Source organism: Rhinopithecus roxellana, chromosome 8 (genome assembly GCF_007565055.1).
Source record: "Rhinopithecus roxellana isolate Shanxi Qingling chromosome 8, ASM756505v1, whole genome shotgun sequence".
Lineage (NCBI taxonomy): Eukaryota > Metazoa > Chordata > Mammalia > Primates > Cercopithecidae > Rhinopithecus > Rhinopithecus roxellana.
In genome coordinates, this window is record NC_044556.1 from 48,876,182 (window position 1) to 48,894,574 (window position 18,393).

The 18,393-nt window shown below is 42.8% G+C and overlaps 1 protein-coding gene across 4 annotated transcripts in view; it reads right to left on the bottom strand.

The window, feature by feature from the left end:
* BCL9 (BCL9 transcription coactivator) overlaps positions 1–5,451 on the bottom strand; it is an 89,786-nt gene extending 84,335 nt beyond the window's left edge. For 2 of the 4 annotated variants that reach the window (XM_030936468.1, XM_030936467.1), the window contains exon 1: positions 5,172–5,451. The gene's annotated coding sequence lies outside the window, so the exon portion shown is untranslated. The remainder of the gene's footprint in view (positions 1–5,171) is intronic. The other 2 variants (XM_030936469.1, XM_010383991.2) reach the window with 2 other exon arrangements.
* Between the last annotated feature and the right edge of the window lie 12,942 nt (positions 5,452–18,393).

An 18,393-nucleotide genomic window follows, 5' to 3' on the forward strand; every position in this document is an offset into this window, starting at 1 on the left:
TCTCCAAAAGATATAAATTAAACTCTCACTTCTTCCTATTGAGCTTTTCACTTCAAAATGTCAACACAGTATGATAGATATAGACGTATAGGAATGAATCCTATGTATCCACAAAACCTACTACCCTTTCCCCTTTAATAACTATAGTTCTTGAATTGGGCTTCATATAAGATGACCAAAGACCAGATTCAGTAAGTATCCTATTCACAGAATCAGAAAAACACTGAATAGCAGAGCTGGAAGGAAGCTTTAAGATGATTTAGTCAGATTCCCTCATTCTGAGAGGTCCAGAGAAGTAGAATGGGGATTTCTAGGCCATAGACTGGCAAAACCAAAGATAGAGGCTGGTCCATTGCACTTTGTAGAAAACATGTCGTTATTAAACTAGAACTAGGGATCCCTTTTTCCGATGAACACTCTAAATCCTACCGTTAAAAAAAAAAAGGATGGGGGAAGGCAAAACTAAGGCAATTATTACTATTTATTACTATTATTATTATTGAGATGGAGTCTCGCTCTGTTACCCAGGCTGGAGTGCAGTGGCGTGATTTCAGCTCACTGCAAGCTCTGCCTCCCGGGTTCACGCCATTCTCCTGCTTTAGCCTCCCCAGCAGCTGGGGCTACAGGCGCTCACCACCACGCCCTGCTATTTTTTTTGTATTTTTAGTAAACACGGGGTTTCACCGTGTTAGCCAGGATGATTTTGATCTCCTGACTTCCTGATCCGCCCGCCTCAGCCTCCCAAAGTGCTGGGATTACAGGCGTGAGCCACCGCGTCCGGCCCAAGGCAATTATTTTCATGCCAAGTCAACACAGTACCTTTAATCTGAATGTCGTGGTGATTGCCTCTGTTCTTTGCTTCTCATCTCTTGCAAAGATGGCCTAACAGGGAGATTTAATTAGCTAGCAGTTTCACCCCTCATTTTCTTGTGAGTCCTTGGGTGAGTCACATAACCTTACTCAAATATAACAGAAGGATAACAATACTATTTAATTCACAGAGCTCTTATAATAGAGGACTAGGCAGATATTTTAAAGTGCATTAAAATGTCAAGGTTTAAAAGGAATGGAAAAAAATTCCATTGTACATCTTATATTTATGTCCCTTGGGAGTAGAAAAACTACAAAATCCCCTTTAGTAAAGCTACATGCAAAAGCCGTATTTGTAACTAATGAGTTTTGGAAATGTCCTGCACCTTGTGTTGGTTTTACTTTCAGCAGGACTAGAGACTCCAGAATTTTTATTTATGCAGAGTACCTACACATTGCACCCTTTAAAATGTCATAACAATCTTCAGTTTTCTTTCCCCGGAGTTAAAGATGACCTGTATCACTGCTGTCTGGCTCTCCAGTTCTGTTAAATCTTTCCTCTGACCAGATCCTTGTTTTACTCACTCCTCAACTCCCCACTTGGATTACTCCTCTTTTTGGATTACTCTTCCAATGCCAACTCAGAATGCCTCCCCAAGAGGCAGCTCCCCGTGAGTAACAAACTTGGGGTGGGGGAGAGTATGTCGGAAGTGATCAAAGACTTGCAAATGAAGTGCATACCGCTCAGAGGAGGAGGCGTTGGCCACAGGTGCCAAATGCAGACCACAGCAAGCTGGCAAGCTCCGGTTTAGGTTGTTGCTACAATGTGGGCTGGGCACATCCCTGTGTAACAATGCTGGGTATGTAGAACTGACTCTTATTTTTCTCATGACATGGCTTAACCACACATTATGTGTGGGTTCCTAAAGTATAGGCATCAAACCTATGATTTATGTGTGGGTGGACTTGTGTGCCTTCTAAAAAAACTATTAAATTAATCTTAAAAGAAAGATGGATGGACAACACTGAAGACAAACTTCGCTGAGTACTAGAGAAAGACACGATGTAGAAAATGGTGACGCCAGCATTAACACAAATCTGCCTCCGTGGAAAGGACTGGCATTTCAACCAGACACTGTATTCTTTCCAAGAAAGGCCACAAATAGGAGGGAGAGAGAGAGAGAGAAAAAAAAAAAAAAGGTTCTATCTTTGATATCACTAAACCAGTCAGATTTTAATAACACAACCAGAGATCTGCTAAAAAGGTATTTAGTTTTTTTTCCCTTTATGAGTCCTTGCTGGGAGGGGTAGGATATGTTTCCTTGCTGGGAGGGGTAGGAAAGGTCATTTTATTATACTGTGTTTGGAATTCCAAGATGACAGTGATAATGGTGGAGTCTCCTGCAGCTGGGTGTTTAGTACTAGCCCTAGAAGAACGATGGAATCAGTAAAATGAGATCAGAGTCTCACTAACCACAGTCAACATGAATTATCCCGGTAGCAATGTTAGGCTGCTCACTACAAGAGTGAAGTTACTTCACAGTACAAGTGTAGGGGATTAGCAGATATTATTTGTTGGTCTGTGTGCTGAGAAAGAGAGAGAGTGAAGGACGGTGAGAGACGGAAGGAGAATATTCTGCTCTTTGGAATTGCTGGGCTCCCTGTGAGTAGGAATGACACCAGAGGAATGGAAGTTGGCTGGGGCAAGGGGAACTCAACCACAAAGAGAAACAGAACAGTTAGCTTATGTCTAGTTACACACTTTGAGTCAATAACTTATGCAACTCTATGCACTCCGTCATAATACTTGCATGCTGTTCAATAAGTATTATCAACATTAGGATTACTAGTTTGTGTGACCATGTGATTAATGTGGATCATACCAACAAGACTGTAAGTTCCCTGAGGGCAGGGGTATGTCCGCCTTTCTCTTTCCTATATCCTCAGTGCCCAGTGTTTGCCTGCTGCAGAGTAAAGATCCCCAAAATATTAGTTGAATGAACAAATGAATACATGAATGAATTTATGCAAATTCATGTTGTCAACCCATGCTTGTCATATTTGTGCTATTTGATGACATGAGCAGGGCAGAGCATGCTGCTGTAATCCAGCACAGCAAGCAGAACTACAAAAGACGCCTCTGTTTGGTTGGCCAAGTGCTGGAGTATGTAAAATCAAATGTGGGTGTGAGGTAAAGGTACCTGGCATGAAGACCCTCGGGGTACTCTGAACCCCCGGGTGTGGTCTAGATGTTACCACAGCTTTGTTGCGCCCCTCAGATCAGTGCTTATCTCTTTTGGACCTTAACATCCTCGTCTATAACATGATGGAATAACACTTCTTTTTCCTTGCAGTCCTTAAATTCTAACATTTTAGGAACATATCTGAACCCTGAAATCTTGTCAGGAACAACCATGGTAAGATCTCTGCCTATAAAGTAGAAAACAATTAAGTTTTCATATATATATACACACATATATATAATACAGCTTTATTTTAATAAAACACTAAATGTAGGGGGACCTTCTTGCCAGATCCAGGCCAACTAATGGCTTTCCTTCAGCTTTTCCCACACTCAGAAGTCAGGTTTCCAGGCCTCTGTGAGAAGCACATAAATATTCTCAACCAGGGCTGGCCCTTTGCTTCAATCTCCAGCTATCACAGGGAGTCAGTCTGATAAACATTTGCAGTTAGAATGGAAGGAGGCACAGCCTCCTAGACTTTTACAGATTTTTTTGGACAAGTAGCAGAGTCACAGAAAACCTAGAATTAGGTAAGAAAGCAGAATTCCCCCCCAGAGAATTCAGAGAGAGCTACAACTGAGAGCCTTTAAACAATCGCTGTGTAGGAACAGAAGAAAGGAAAGCCACAACTCAAGAAAACAAGCAGACATTTTTTTCTTCAAAAAAAATTTTAAAGATGCATGTTAAGCACTGATTTTAGCCCTCTATTCCATCCCTCAAGATGTCACTTCAAAAAGGAAAAGGTTTTATCCACAAAACCACCAGCGAGTAAACAGCCTTCACATTCTTAGCCTCATACACACACAGTGAGATATTTACTCTCTGATAAACAGCAATTATAAATAAATCTCATTTAATCTCTAAAAGCCACAATAAAAATCTTTAACCTCCAAGGTAGAGTTTACAGATGTGTCTGCATGCCCTGCCAGTGCCAGAAAACACAAGGTCTTGAATAAACTACTATACCAGGAGGCACATTTTCTCGCTCAAGCATCTTACATTGACCTTCTTTAAAACAAAAATATGTACAAGGAGGAGGAAAGGGGAAAACCCAACCCCTCCCACCCCATTCTCTGTACAAATCAGCCAATAAATCTAACGAAAAGACACAAGAGAAAAGGATAGAAGCCAACAGGTGGAACAAGGCTTTTTGTTTCCTTAGAAATGCTCAGACACTTGATCTATGCTCCTCAGTCTATTTGTCTCAGGGTGTCTTTAATGATGGTTTTATTACCCTGATGATGATGATCAAGAATAATGATAACACTTCTACTCTGTGATTCCACAGCATCTCTAGCTGACGATTTCTCCACGCGTTTCAGACACAGTGATCTGTTCTGTTTCGCTCAATCCCAGGGAGGCATACAGCATCCCTGATCAGCTCCCTTGATTTTACAGATGGGGAAATTGAGGCACGGGGCACCCCACAACTCTACAGTCTCTACGACCAGAGGAATCCCTGAGACTGGAAAAGTTTCTGGATCGTCTTGTGGCAGAGTTCTCTTGCTCTCCCTTCTCGCCTGCCATGCCGCTCCTCCTCGTAGAGTCTGGGCTGGGGTGGTAAGGATCGGGGTGCCTCCCCTTCACAGCAAGGCACACCAGGGCAGTGTGTGGGAAGTCCACATGCACACACAGACCCACCGGCACACTGGCACACACAAAGCTCGATGCAATCTCTGCAGTCACTCGGCAGAGCCCTGGCCGGCCCTTGCTCAGCCTGAGAATGCACAGCTTGGAGCCTGCAAGGCCTCCCTGGGCTCTGGGCTGGGGCTTCCCTGAACGAAGGCTCTGCCCTTCTCTCCCTCTCTTTCAGGCTTCCCTCTCTCTCGCTCCCTCTCTCTCTCTCTCTTTTCCCTCCCACACTCACACCCTCCTCCCACCCCTCTCCATCCACCCCTTCTCCCCCACCAACCCAGAGGCACAGATCGTGTTACTGGGGTTCCCTCGAAAGAGGGGCCATCCCCAGCCCTGGGCGCCTTGAAAGACTTCCAGGGGCAACGCAGGAGCTCCAATCGCAGGACCCCAGCGCTCCTCCAGAGCAGCGCAGGAATGAGACCCCCACTTCCAGGCACAGGCGAACAAGCCTGCCACCGAAGAAGGAATTGTTAGGGCTCTTACCTTTTTTATGAGGAGAAATTCTGGAGAATCATTTCAGAAACTGAGGGGGGAAAGTGAATGAAGACAAAAAAGACCCTTTTCCTGCAATCCCTGGCCTCCTGGTATCAAGACACCAGGACAACATCAAAGCAACTTAGGGGGAACACTTTAGGGGCCTATTGTCTGCTCTGGTCTGATCTGTTTTTCTTCTGACTCCCCCTCTTGCTGCGGTGACACTTGGTACGGCCCAGGCATTCATGCCAAGTAGCTTTCACACATGGAAGCTTGTCTCAAGCAATTGCTGACAAGCCACAAACAAGACATTCTCCCTCCCTTCTCTACGCCCCCCCTACTCCTCCCCCCTCCACCTTTTCCTCCTCCCCTCTTGTCTCCCCTCCTCCTTTCTTCTGAATGCAAACTAAAACTCTCCAGTGACAGGCAGGCTCGCAGGCTTGGCCTAGCTGCGCACGCAGACACACACACACACACACACACACACACACACACACACACACTCTCTCTCTCTCTCTCTCTCTCTCTCTCTCTCTCTCTCTCTCTCTCAAGCAGCTCAGCTAGTTGCTGCTGCACTGGTGGAGTTAAGAGACAGGAAAAAGCCCAGGCTTAGTTGGGGGCAGGGAGAAAAAGAGAGAGGGAGAGCGAGAGCAGAGAGCCGCCTCCTCTGTCCTAGTAAAATGGCAGAAGAGAGGTGAGCCCTTTGGAAGAACAGCAGTGGCCACACACGTGTGCACACATACACAGACTCAGGCCATCTCAGCGTCAGGAAAAGTGAAATAAATGACCCGACAAAGGAAAAAACAAAGTCCCATTAGCTGGAGATTGGGGGAGTAGGGAGATAAGAGGGTGGGTGGCCCCAGGACTGGGGTTTCTGTTCAGTGGTTAGGTGATTTTTCTTCTTTACAATAGAGAAAAAATTGTTTCCTAAGGATCTAGCCTTCTTTCACTGCATAATTGAGCATGGACTTGAGCTACTAGTTACAATAAAATCATGAAATGTGTAAATGTGTGAGTAAACTTAACTGTAGGTTCAACTTGTACCCAGGATATTTTTAAAGTGAAGCTTTTTTTTTTTCTTTCTTTCTTTTAGCACAAACCCTAGAGAGCAGTAGCAAGGAGCGTAGTAACAAGTAGTGTAAACTAGGAGAGCTGTGAAGTGTGATGCTAAAGTTACTGATTGCCAGGCTGCTGGAATTTATGGAGGGTGGGCCTGAGAGTTGGAGGAGGGGAGGGTGAGTCTGCGTGCTGTTTTCTAGGAATAAGAGGGGAATGAGGTAGGATAATGAATATGGCAAGAAACAAGCAGGAATTTGATTGGTGTGGAGGGAGGAGGTGGGGGCTGTAAAGGAGTGGAGAGAGAGAGAGAAACAACACTGCATTAAAAAAAGAAGAAAAATGGAAACCCAGAGAGATTGAAACATGCAGAGTAAATGAGATGGTAAAAGAAGGCATAAAATATGAGCAAAAAGGAGCACAAAGGATGTGCAAATTTGCAGATGGCATGAAATCAGGAGGGCCAATTGAGATCAGGAAGAAGAATGACAGGATGATTATATGACATTGATATTTTTAGATACTGTGGACTCACAGACCTAACAAGATCTCCTCTGCCTAGGCCAGAAGAGTCACCCCTATTCAACAGGATCTGAATGGAAGCTTAGCTCCTAACTGGTGCTAAATCAGATCTGTACTTTTTCATGAAGATTGTTTAGACTCTATTCCTCAGAATCTTCCTCTACAAAATGGAAATTATGTGAACACACATCACTCATTCCTTCATAGGGGTGCAGTAAAGAATAAGTTATGACTTCTTTCATACTTAATACTAGCGAAATGAGGTGTCACTACCTAAAACTCACCACATCAAAGACATAGACTTGTTCCTGTTATTTTCCCCCTTAATTTGCTTCTCCATTATCCCTGATCCCTGAACTGTCTGTCCCGACTCCCATTAATGATGATGATGTGGTGATAATAATGATAATAATTACTTTTTTTAAGTATTTACTTGATTCTTAGCATTTTCCCATGCATTTATATCATGAAGTAATTTCTGTTAAGATCATTTCCATTTACAGATGATAGAAAAATGAGGCACAGAGAGGTTAAGCAACTTGTCTGCGGTCACACAGCAAGGTAGAGGTGGAGCTGAAATCCAACTGAGGTCTGTGTAATTCTAAAGCCCCAGCATTTACCCACCACATTGTGCCTTCTCACTGGAGTAGACCAGGTAGTCCATGGCACTTCAAGTCCAGTCAGCCATACAAGTACACTGTTTTTTCTGTACCCCAGGGTTGGATTTGGATCCTTTCATTTTGAGCCAGGGGAACTTCTGACCTCCCCTTAATAGGTTACTGACTCACCGTCCACTTCTAAGTGGTGGTGACTCACTATACACAATGAGGCCTCCTAGGTAAGAATTGCATAAAGGGTCGACTTAACCTTCAATGACTGCACTATTTTCAGATTGCTAGGGAATGGAGAAAGGTAGCTAAGACCAGAAAAGCTTCCTTTTCTTAAGTATAAACCTTTTCTTAAGTATAAAAAAGTTTTTTAAATAAAAAAGCAAACTAAAAAGGCCCATAGATATTGATGATAATGATGATGGCAACAACTAACATTTATTAAGCATTTCCATATATTAAACAACCACATACAGTGTAAACTATTAGTGTTTCTATTTTCTAGATGAAGGAGCTGAGGCACAGAAGTGAAGTAAGGTGTTAAGGTAATCCAGCTAGGAGGTAGTGGCTGAGATATGGCTCCAGGTGGTCTACCTTTCTAGAGACCAGGATCGCCACCACTATGCTGTACCTCCAAGGCAGCGAAAAGACTTGTTCCGATTATTAGAGTGAAAATACAAATGCTCAATGAGAGAAAGAAGAAAGAGGCAGTCATGATCCTAACATTTTCACATGCATTTTAAAATCTCATGACATCTCCTGAAAGTAGCTAATGAAGAAGAAAGCATGTGCCCAGGCCCCCAAACAACCTTTAGTTTTCCAATTCCTCCACTTGGCAGAGGACAGAGAATGCCAGGCCTCCAGGCCAGAACATGTTGGTAAGAACACCAGGTCAGACTCTCTTGCCTCCAGCACTGATGGCTTCCACCTGCCAACTCCAAAGAGAAAAGAGAAATTCCAAGTGGATATGTGAACAAGGTCAATGCATGAGCATTTCTAAGTGTATTTTACAAGACTTATGAATGCTGAGCATGGAGTATAGATTAAAACGTCCTAGATTCTTAGGCAGAAGACCTGGCATTCTAGTGCTGGTTCTATACTCACCAGTGTGTGAGCACAAGCCTTGCTATCTGAACCTTATTATAAAATAAGCTAATGACATTAGCTCTAAAACCCTTTCCAGTTCTGAAGTGCTATCATGCTAGTAGTTATCTGGTTGATGAGGGAAAGACTGGAAACCAGACTGGGCGCAGTGGCTCACGCCCGTAATCCCAGCATTTTGGGAGACCGAGGCGAGTGGATCACAAGGTCAGGAGATCGAGACCATCCTGGCTAACACAGTGAAACCCCATCTCTACTAAAAATACAAAAAAATCAGCTGGGCGTGGCGGCATTTGCCTGTAGTCCCAGCTGCTGGGGAGGTTGAGACAGGAGAATGGTGTGAACTCAAGAGGCAGAGCTTGCGGTGAGCCGAGATCGCACCACTGCACTCCAGCCTGGGCGACAGAGCAAGACTCTGTCTCAAAAAACAAAAACAAAAACAAAAAAAACCTAGAAGCCAAGGTAACTGATGAGATGTGTTTGGCACATGTGTGAGAAAATGTGTTGGAGGGGGTGGTGGCATTAAGGAATGGAACAAGAAGTAGACCCTATCTGGGCTGTTCTACCCAGATTGCAACACACCTCTTCCAAAACGCCTTCTACATGATACCCACTTTTCACTTTATTTTGTTTCACTGCTAGAACTCCCACCAATTACAAATTCACTTGCATTATTAATAATCCTTTAGAAATGTAAACGCTCTGGAAGGGATAAGGGAAGTCAGCCTTTCCTACTTTAGCATGAATTATTTCATTAGCCTACTTTTCTACAAATTCCTAGATCATATCAAACAGCCATTTAGAGTAGAGGGAGAAGAGGAAAAAATTAGTAGGAGCCAGTAGATAGTTTTGGAACTTAGAAGACTCCTTGGTGTAAGGCAGGTCTGATTTGGAGGCTGTACAGGGCAGTAGAAAGAGAAGGGACACTAGGAAACGAGACAAGCTATAGGAGGTGAGGAGATGTGGAAAGCAAAGACTTTCAAAACTTTTATCTAGCCCAGCCCAGAATGAATTGAAGGACCTTCATCATTCTCCATATTCCTTCTCCCTTTTCCTGCATCTGGCACAGGCTCGTAATAGGTTCCTGTGGGTTCCCTATGGGACTTAAGGTTCATTCAAAACATGGGAAAAATGCTCAGATTTCTAAACAACCAACTTACAAAATAACCATAAAAACTACAGCCCATTCATAATTTGATATCTACCTACATGTATATATTTAACTGTGGAAAAGAATGTGGGAGTAGGACAAATGAGACTTCTCCTCCACATTTCTGAAAGGTAAATTGTCTGACTTAAAGGAGAGAATCAAGCAGAAAATCAAGAAACACATTTTAAGATTTACCAAGATAAAGGAGCAATTTAGTGGCTGGCAAGATTAGAACTCACCTAATCTGAAAATAGCTACCTCTTACTAATAATAAGTAAATTAAATTACAGAAAAACATAGCACTCCCCAATGATTAAAAGCCAAGGTAAAATGGCTGCGTTTTGGAATTGAAAGATTCAGGTTCTGATATCAGTGTGCTTACAAGCTAAATGACCTTGGCCAAGTCTTTTAACTTTTCTGAGACAGTTTCCAACGAGTTACTACGTAAACAAGCTTTACAAGCAGTGAAGTGCTACACAAATTTTAGCTAGTAATATATAATAATATTTAGTAAGAATAGCAGTGCTATGTGCTAGGCATGTGCCTTATATGCATTATCTCATTTAATCCTTGCAATTCACCCTGTGAGGGGAGTACTACTATTGGGAGTGCTACTAGTGGTGTTTATTTATTTGGTCTCTAGACCCAGACAGACATGACATTGAGTTACAGGCTCTGCTACTTTGTGACTCTGGACAAGTTACTCAACCTTTCTGAGCTTCAATTTCTTCTTCTGTAAGATGAGGATATTAATAGTACTTTCCTCATGGGATTATTTTGAGGACAAAATGAGATAATGAATGTATGTGACATAATTAGCATAGTGCCCAGTACATAAAAAGTAATCAACAAATGTTAGATGTTATATTTGTTCTCATTTTACAGGCTTGCTGAGATTAAGTACTTTGTCCAGGGTCACACAGTTCATAACTATAAGGGCCTCAAACCTGGTTCTGTTTGACCCAAAGCCCCTGTTATTTCAGCTGTTTTATATTGTCTATCTTGCTATGGTTTTTCAGACCTACAAATAACTGAAGGGACAGACTAATTATCATCATTTGTTTTGTCCTTATTAGGTTCCCATTTGAATGGTTAGTCTGTAAACAAACACTCAAGGAAAATATTTTCTATACAGGACACCTTAGAGAAACAATGTTAATATTTAAAAATACTATTTGAGGCTGGGTGTGGTGGCTCACACCTGTAATCCCAGCACTTTGGGAGGCTGAGATGGGAGGATCACCTGAGGCCAGGAGTTTGAGACTACCGTGGCCAACATAGGGAGATCCTGTCTCTTAAAAAAAAATAAAAAATACTACATCAGCATAGTGCAGGAAGTTAAAAAAAAAAGTCAAAAAATTTAAAAATGGACAAAATAAAAATACTATTTGAAAAGACCGCTCAAAGTGACCTACAGTAGAGTTCAAGCATCTCAGAAAAGCACAGTGACAAATTCATGATTTAGGACTTAAACATTATTCATTTAAATTTCATCTTTTTCTCTTCTCAGCTAAGCTTCAAGTCACTAGAGAGCATTAAATGGCCAAAAGCTCCAGTAAGAAGAAAGAACAAGGTGTCCGGGTGATCCACAAGCTGTAGTATATAATATGTAATATGTACTATGACATGGGCAGAAAATTGAGAACTACCGTTTATATAAGCAAAAATATTTAAGGGCACACGACTAACTTATAAATATGTGTTAACAAGAGATTCACATTATTGAACTCTGGTGAGAGGCAGCACCATTGTAGTGAGGAACAGAAATTCCCCTATCCTTCAGAATGAATGAATGCAGCTTCTTTGTTCTTTTTAAACAATAATAACTCAGAAGGATGGACTCATATATGGGTAGGCCGACAGTATGACCATTCTAGAATTGGCCAACAGACTAAATGCCCAAGATCTTAACATATTTTTTTAAAAGCATAGCTATTTTTTTTTTTTTTCGGGACCACTTTCTGAAAAAACTCTAATTGTTGCAGAAGACCTAAGAAGGATCCTGATTAACTGATAAAGGAGAGTCAAAGAAATTTGCTTGAGTTCATATGCATTTGATTTGTATTTGTAATTGTTACTTAAATGCATTAACTAATGATAAATTGGAGTTCTGTGCATTTCATGTAGAGATGCGGCACATATGTATGTGAACACTCACACAGTGTCTTCTTGCAGAAGATCAGCCAGGATTGTACCTTATTAGAACCCCAGATATGAAAGTCTTAGAATGTCTACCATGAACGTGGTATATGTGTAATAATACAACTAACATTTCAGTAGGACAGAAAAGCCACTTTGTCCTGTCCCCAACTCCTTCTAATGAAGATGTGGAAAGGAGCTTAGAACACTCTGAAAAAGGCCTCAGGAATTGATATGAGCCAAAGCAAGGAAGGCACAAACAAGAACAAGTTGCATTTGCTGTGGGCTGTGTTTGTAATGCCCCTTCCCTGAAATATGCTTCTGCCAGAAGCTTGCAGCTCATCAGAGCAGAAAGAGGCAGCGGAGCTACCAGTGGGAGCAACTGGTTTTGGTAAACAATGAACCAACTTCTCCCCCAGGGGAGCAGATCAGAGGGGATGTAATAAACTATGGAGAGAAACTCTCCAGCCATTTGCAGAGACTCATTCACCAGAAAGAGACCGCCTCTTCTGATTGACCTTCGCTGCTGCAATGGTGTTGAACATGAGCTTACGCTGGCCTTGGTTAATGGGCAGAGAGTTTCAGGTATGACCTGGGGCACTCAGCTGTTCTCAGGGCTGCTTAGATGCCTGCAGAGGCAACAGCTACCTAGGCCACTAGCCACAGCTAAGTAGATTCTCTGCTGAAACTAATCTTGAGTTCAGTTTGGACTGATTCTGAGAGGGCTATGTATAAAAGGATTTCTCACCAGCTGGGCTCCAGAGTTCGAGTTGTTCTGCCCTACAGAGCTGGATGGAGATAATTGCTCTGAAACTATTATAGTTGCATTCATAGTACATCTGGATCTGAGGTTGTTTGACCTCTGAAAACCTAAAATGGAAATAATGCAATTATCTGAGCTAAAGACAATTTAATAAAAAACAGTACTGAAGCCAGGAAAAGGAAATTTATCTTTTATACCATGTCTTTTGCCTAGCAATGGAATGTGTACCTTTCATAAAGATGAAAGATGCATGAAAGACTGAATAGAAGGTAGTGTTTTTCATTCAGTTCAATAAGTGTTTGCTGTTACCTATTACTTGCAAAAGACTGCGCTAGGACTGGGGACACCAAAATGAGGAAGACTTTTTCCCTGTTCTAAAGGAGCGTTCCATCTAGATAGTAGAAAAGAGAAAGATGTACACTAGTAACCATGACACAGCCATCATGAAATAAATGAAGCCAGCAAGTATTATAGGCATTTTGAAGTGTCTGCACAACACATTCCCTCTGTTTTTGGAAAATAATCCCTAGACTACCCGTTCAGTTAAGCTTCTGCACTTATGTATATACTGTATGACCAGTTCCCCTGGCCAATCCGATTCTCTCTCCCATAAATTTATTTATTTATTTATTTTGAGACAGAGTCGAGCTCTGTCTCTCAGGCTGGAGTGCAGTGGTGCGATAGCTCACTGTAACCTCCGCCTCCGGGTTCAAGCGATTCTCCTGCCTCAGCCTCCCGAGTAGTTGAGATTACAGGCACACACCAGCATACCCGGCTAATTTTGGTATTTTTCGTAGAGACAGGGTTTCACCATGTTGACCAGGCTGGTATCAAACTCCTGACTCCTCAGGTGATCCACCCACCTCGGCCTCCCTAAGTGCTGGGATTACAGGCGTGAGTCACCGTGCCTGGCCTTCTCCCAGAAATTTAAAAGTAGGGTTCACAGAAGCTACTTGAGCTCTATAAGTTCTTGAACTGATAAAACTGATGAGGAAAAAAAAAAGAAGAAGTAGACCCACTCAGAGACATAGAGATAAGAATCCATGTGGCCCAAGACAGAGAGAGAGAGAGAGAGAGAGAGAGAGAGAGAGAGAGAGAGAGAGAATGAAGCCCAAAGCCCTGGTGGAGATTTCCTACACTAAGATGTTCCTAGTTCTAAATCGTTCCCCTTTCTCCCTCCCACTAGACTGGTTCTAATGGATTCCTTTTGCTTGCACCAACAGAGTGAAAGCGAAGCTTTGTGGTTCAACCCAACCTTTGTCGGTTGCCAAGCACTGTGCTAGTTCTGGATGAACAGCAGTAAATTGAACACGCAAGGAGTTTGAAGCTTCATAGGAATTTTGGTATGGGGGGACACCCAGTGTTTAGTATATACTATAAAGAAGTGCTTAGAGGACTCTGAGGAGGCAACAACTTTTAATTCTTCAGGGGAATTTTAACAGGTGTGATTGGATCACGCATCTCAAGAGGAAAAGGCACTACTCACTGAAAAGGCAGGAAGGTTATATTAAGATGTTACTTCTACACTTCATTGCCCCTCTAATTTTCAACCAGGCTCCAGAATGGCAAGCTAGCTTGCTCCCTGTGACCCACAGGCCAAATCCAGCCTGCCACCTGTTTTTACACAGTACCATCTGCAAGCTCAGAATGGTTATTACATTTTAAAATAGTGGTTGGAAAAAAATTAAAAGAGTATTTCATGGCACTTGAAAATTATAGGAAATTCAAATATCAATCTCCATAAAGTGTTATTGGGGCTGGGCATGGTGACTCACACCTGTAATCCCAACGTTTTGGTAGGTGGAGATGGGAGGATCACTTGAAGCCAGGAGTTCAAGACCAGCCTGGGCGACATAGTAAGACCTCATTTCTACAAAAATTAAAAATTAGCCAGGCATGGTGGTGCATGCCTGTAGTCCCAGCTACTCAGGAGGCTGAGGCAGGAGGATGACTTGAGCCCAGGAGCTCCAGGTTACAGGGAGCTATGATTGCACAACTGTACTCCAACTTGGACAACAGAGCAAGACCTTGTCTCAAAACAAACAAACTAACTAAAAAGAAGTTTTATTGGAACATAGCCTCTCTCATTTGTTCACGTATTGTCTATGGTTGCTTTTGCACTACAACCACAGCATTAAGTAGCTGCAACGGAGACTGTATGGTCTGCAAAGCTTAAACTGTTTCTGTCTGGTCCTTCACATAAAAAACGTTGCTGACCAGGCGGGGCACAGTGGCTCACGCCTGTAATCCCAGCACTTTGGGAGGCCAAGGCAGGTGGATCACCTGAGGTCAGGAGTTCGAGGCCAGCCTGGCCAAACTGGTGAAACCCCATCTCTACTAAAAATACAAAAAATTTGCCAGGTGTGATGGTGGGCGCCTATAATCCCAGCTACTTGGGAGGCTGAGGCAGGAGAATTGCTTGAACCCGAGAGATGGAGGTTTCAGTGAGCCGAGATCGCGCGATTGCACTCCAGCCTTGGCAACAAGAGTAAAACTCCATCTAAAAAAAAAAAAAAAAAAAGGTTGCTGACCCATCCACCCATTCAGAGGTTTCCTCTGAATATTTGGGAGGTGGAGATGCAACCTTAGAAGAAATATAATGGAAACAAAACCATGTATCAATAAGTACCTCGTAAGATTGTTTTAAGAATCATCCGTACTATTTGTCAAATGAATAAAGAAATGTAAAAAAGTGTATATGTTTTGGATCTCATAGAATGTGTATATAGATATACATATATCTAGCCTGAAAAGTATGCAATAAGCTATGAATATGGGTTATTTCTTTTTCTTTCTTTCTTTTCTTTTCTTTCTTTCTTTCTTTCTTTCTTTCTTTCTTTCTTTTTTTTTTTTTTTTTTTTTTTTGAGATGGAGTCTTGCTCTGTTGCCCAGGCTGGAAGTGCAACGATGCAATCTTGGCTCACTGCAACCTCTACCTCCCAGGTTCAAGCGAGTCTCCTGCCTCAACCTCCCAGGTAGCTGGGACTACAGGCGCATGCCATCATGCCCTGCTAATTTTTGTATTTTTAGTAGAGACAGGGTTTCGCCATGTTGGCCAGGCTGGTCTTGAACTTCTGACCTCAGGTGATCCACCTGCCTCGGCCTCCCAAAATGCTGGGATTACAGGGATGAGCCACCGTGCCTGGCCAATATGGGTTACTTCTGACATGTGGATCACGAAGAATTTTATTTATTAAAAAATAATATAAATAATAACCACTTTATATGGACTGCTTACTATGTGCAGAGCACTGTGCTCATTGCCTTATGTATACAGCATCTTATTTAAATTTCCCAAGAACACTAGATGTTAGAACTATCATTGCTGTCATTTAACAAAGAAGAAAACTGGAGCATAGAAGAGTTAAATAAGACCACCCAGTGAGTATTAGAAGAACCAGAAAGTAAACATAGACAGTCTGCTGTGCTTTTTATGTGACTTTTTATAAGGCATTGGTCAGCAACTTTTTATGCGCTTTCCCTCTTTCTAGTGCACTACACTTGGTCTTTTTATGTTATGCATTTCTCGTTAGAATTTTTAAACACTGGTTACTTTTGTAATCAGGAAAAAATATACCTAAAAAAATATATAAAGTACCTAGTATGGTTACTGGCAGACGGTGAAGGTGGTGATAATGAGAAAGAGGAGGAGAAGGAGGAGGAGGAGGATGACAGCTTGCATTTGTTGACTTCTTCCTATGATTCAGGTTTTGGAACGATGTACCAGGCACCTTACATGCTAGTTTAATTGAGGAGACATTTGATAAATTATTATTGCTGTTACTATTCCTGTCACTATCAGGTGTTTCTTAGAGCCCCAGAGATGGGCTGGGGCTGTGTGGGTCTGGGATGGAGCATGTCATCTCAAGTCCCTAGCCCAAGGGTTAGGAAGAAGTTGTTCCTAATACTTCCAGCTCTCCCTTGCAATTTCAGGTGGTCAGAATATGACTGGATGGCCAGATGACTGCGGGCTTGAGTGATATAGAGTTCTAAATCTGGCTCCAGAACCTATTAGCTCTGTGGCCTTGCTGTAGTTCTTACATTGTCACAGTTGGATATATTTATCCCATTTTCCCAATCCCACTTTGCCTAGTGGGGCAACAGGTATTCAAGACCACTGGGAAGGCCCTGCTGGCCCACTGGCAGGCCTCCCATAGCCTAAGAGCCTTTCCTGAAACATTCATTTCCTTGGGTTAAAGCTCTGCCAGGGAGAGGTGACATATTAAGCCACTGACACTGTGGCAATTTAATTTCATGGAATCACAAGATGTTAGAGCTGGGAGTCACCTAGCATCTAAAGCTTCATTATTCCTGCATCTAAATCCATTTTTTCCTTTTTCCATTTACAGTGGGAGAGGTGTCCCTGCTCCTGTCTAAGCAAATCCTTCTTGCACTGTGGATCTCACCTGCCATTATTCCCTCTCTTTCCCACACCGGCACCACTGCTGGCCTCTCTCCATCAGTATTTAAATAAGCTCATAAGCTCAACTGTCTCTTAACTTCTCAGTCAAGCTTCTTTTTTTTTTTTTTTTTTTTTTTTTTTTTTGAGACAGAGTCTAGGTCTGTCACCCAGGTTACAGTGCAGTGGCGCGATCTCGGCTTACTGCAACCTCCGCCTCCCAGATTCAAGTGGTTCTCCTGCTTCAGCCTCCAAGTAGCTGGAACTACAGGTGCCTGCCACCATGTCCGGCCAATTTTTTTTGTATTTTTAGTAGAGATGGGGTTTCACCATGTTGGCCAGGCTGGTCTTGAACTCCTGACCTTGTGATCCACCTGCCTTTGCCTCCCAAAGTGCTGGGGTTACAGGCATGAGCCACTATGCCCAGCCTCAGTCAAACTTCTTATGAGAATTGCCTGTAAACTTTGAGGGGCAGATGGGAGAGCTCTGGGTATTTAGGGCAAGCCTATGTTTAGGGGAGCCTGGGTCGCTTGGAGGAGGAAGAGTGAGTGACACAGAAGTTGGTTGGGAAATGGAGGAGGGAAAGTGGAAGGTTCCTGTGGACAAACTACTGTCTTCCTAATTTTACCTAAAACCAATACTAACTTTTCACAACAACTAATAAATTATATTGGGTTTGGGTACCTGCTCTGAGTATGCTAGCCAGGTCCTGTGGGGGATATAGCTCAGTACCCACCACATCACTGCCTTTGATATGTTCACAGCTGCATCTGGATACTCAGTTACAGTATCAGCACAGGGTAGTTCATGATTAAGGCTAAATCAATGGTACAGGTTAGGGGTTCCCAGACAAGAAGCATCAGCGAGGGTCATTTGGGAACTTGTTAGCAAGGTAAATTCTCAGGCCCTGGCCCAGACCTACTGAATCAGAAACTCTGGGAATCAGAAACTCTGGGGGTCCTGGCAACCTGTGTTTTCAAATGCCCCCTGAGTGATTCTGATGCATGCTAGGGTTTGAGAACTGCTGGTACAGGCAATAAGAACCACTGTAGGCTGGAGTTTCAGGTCAGACTTACAGGGCATTCAGCACTTAAATTTGATTCTGATCAATGAAGTAAAGCAAAGGGTAGAGAGTGATCCAGAAAGAGTAAACCAGATGAACAATTGTATAGATATTGGGTTGTATAAATGAGAGAAAGGGTTGGGGGTTACTGAGGGGGGTAGAAGGAGGAGCGGCCTGGCCTGGTTGACGTGGAGATGCCTGCAGAGGATGATGGTGAGGCCAGGAAGCCTTGACTACTAGCTATCATCTGGGGAAATAGAAACCTCTTCTGTGTCTCTCTGTAGAGAGGGCTCCACCTACCACATCTAAATTCTTTCTTTCCTTTACCTTCACAGCCACTCTCTTCCAGCCTCTCATCTCCTGAGGTGAGGATCACCCCTCTCCTTTGACGTTCACAGCTCTGATCCAGGATGGCATTTCTTTTCCTGCC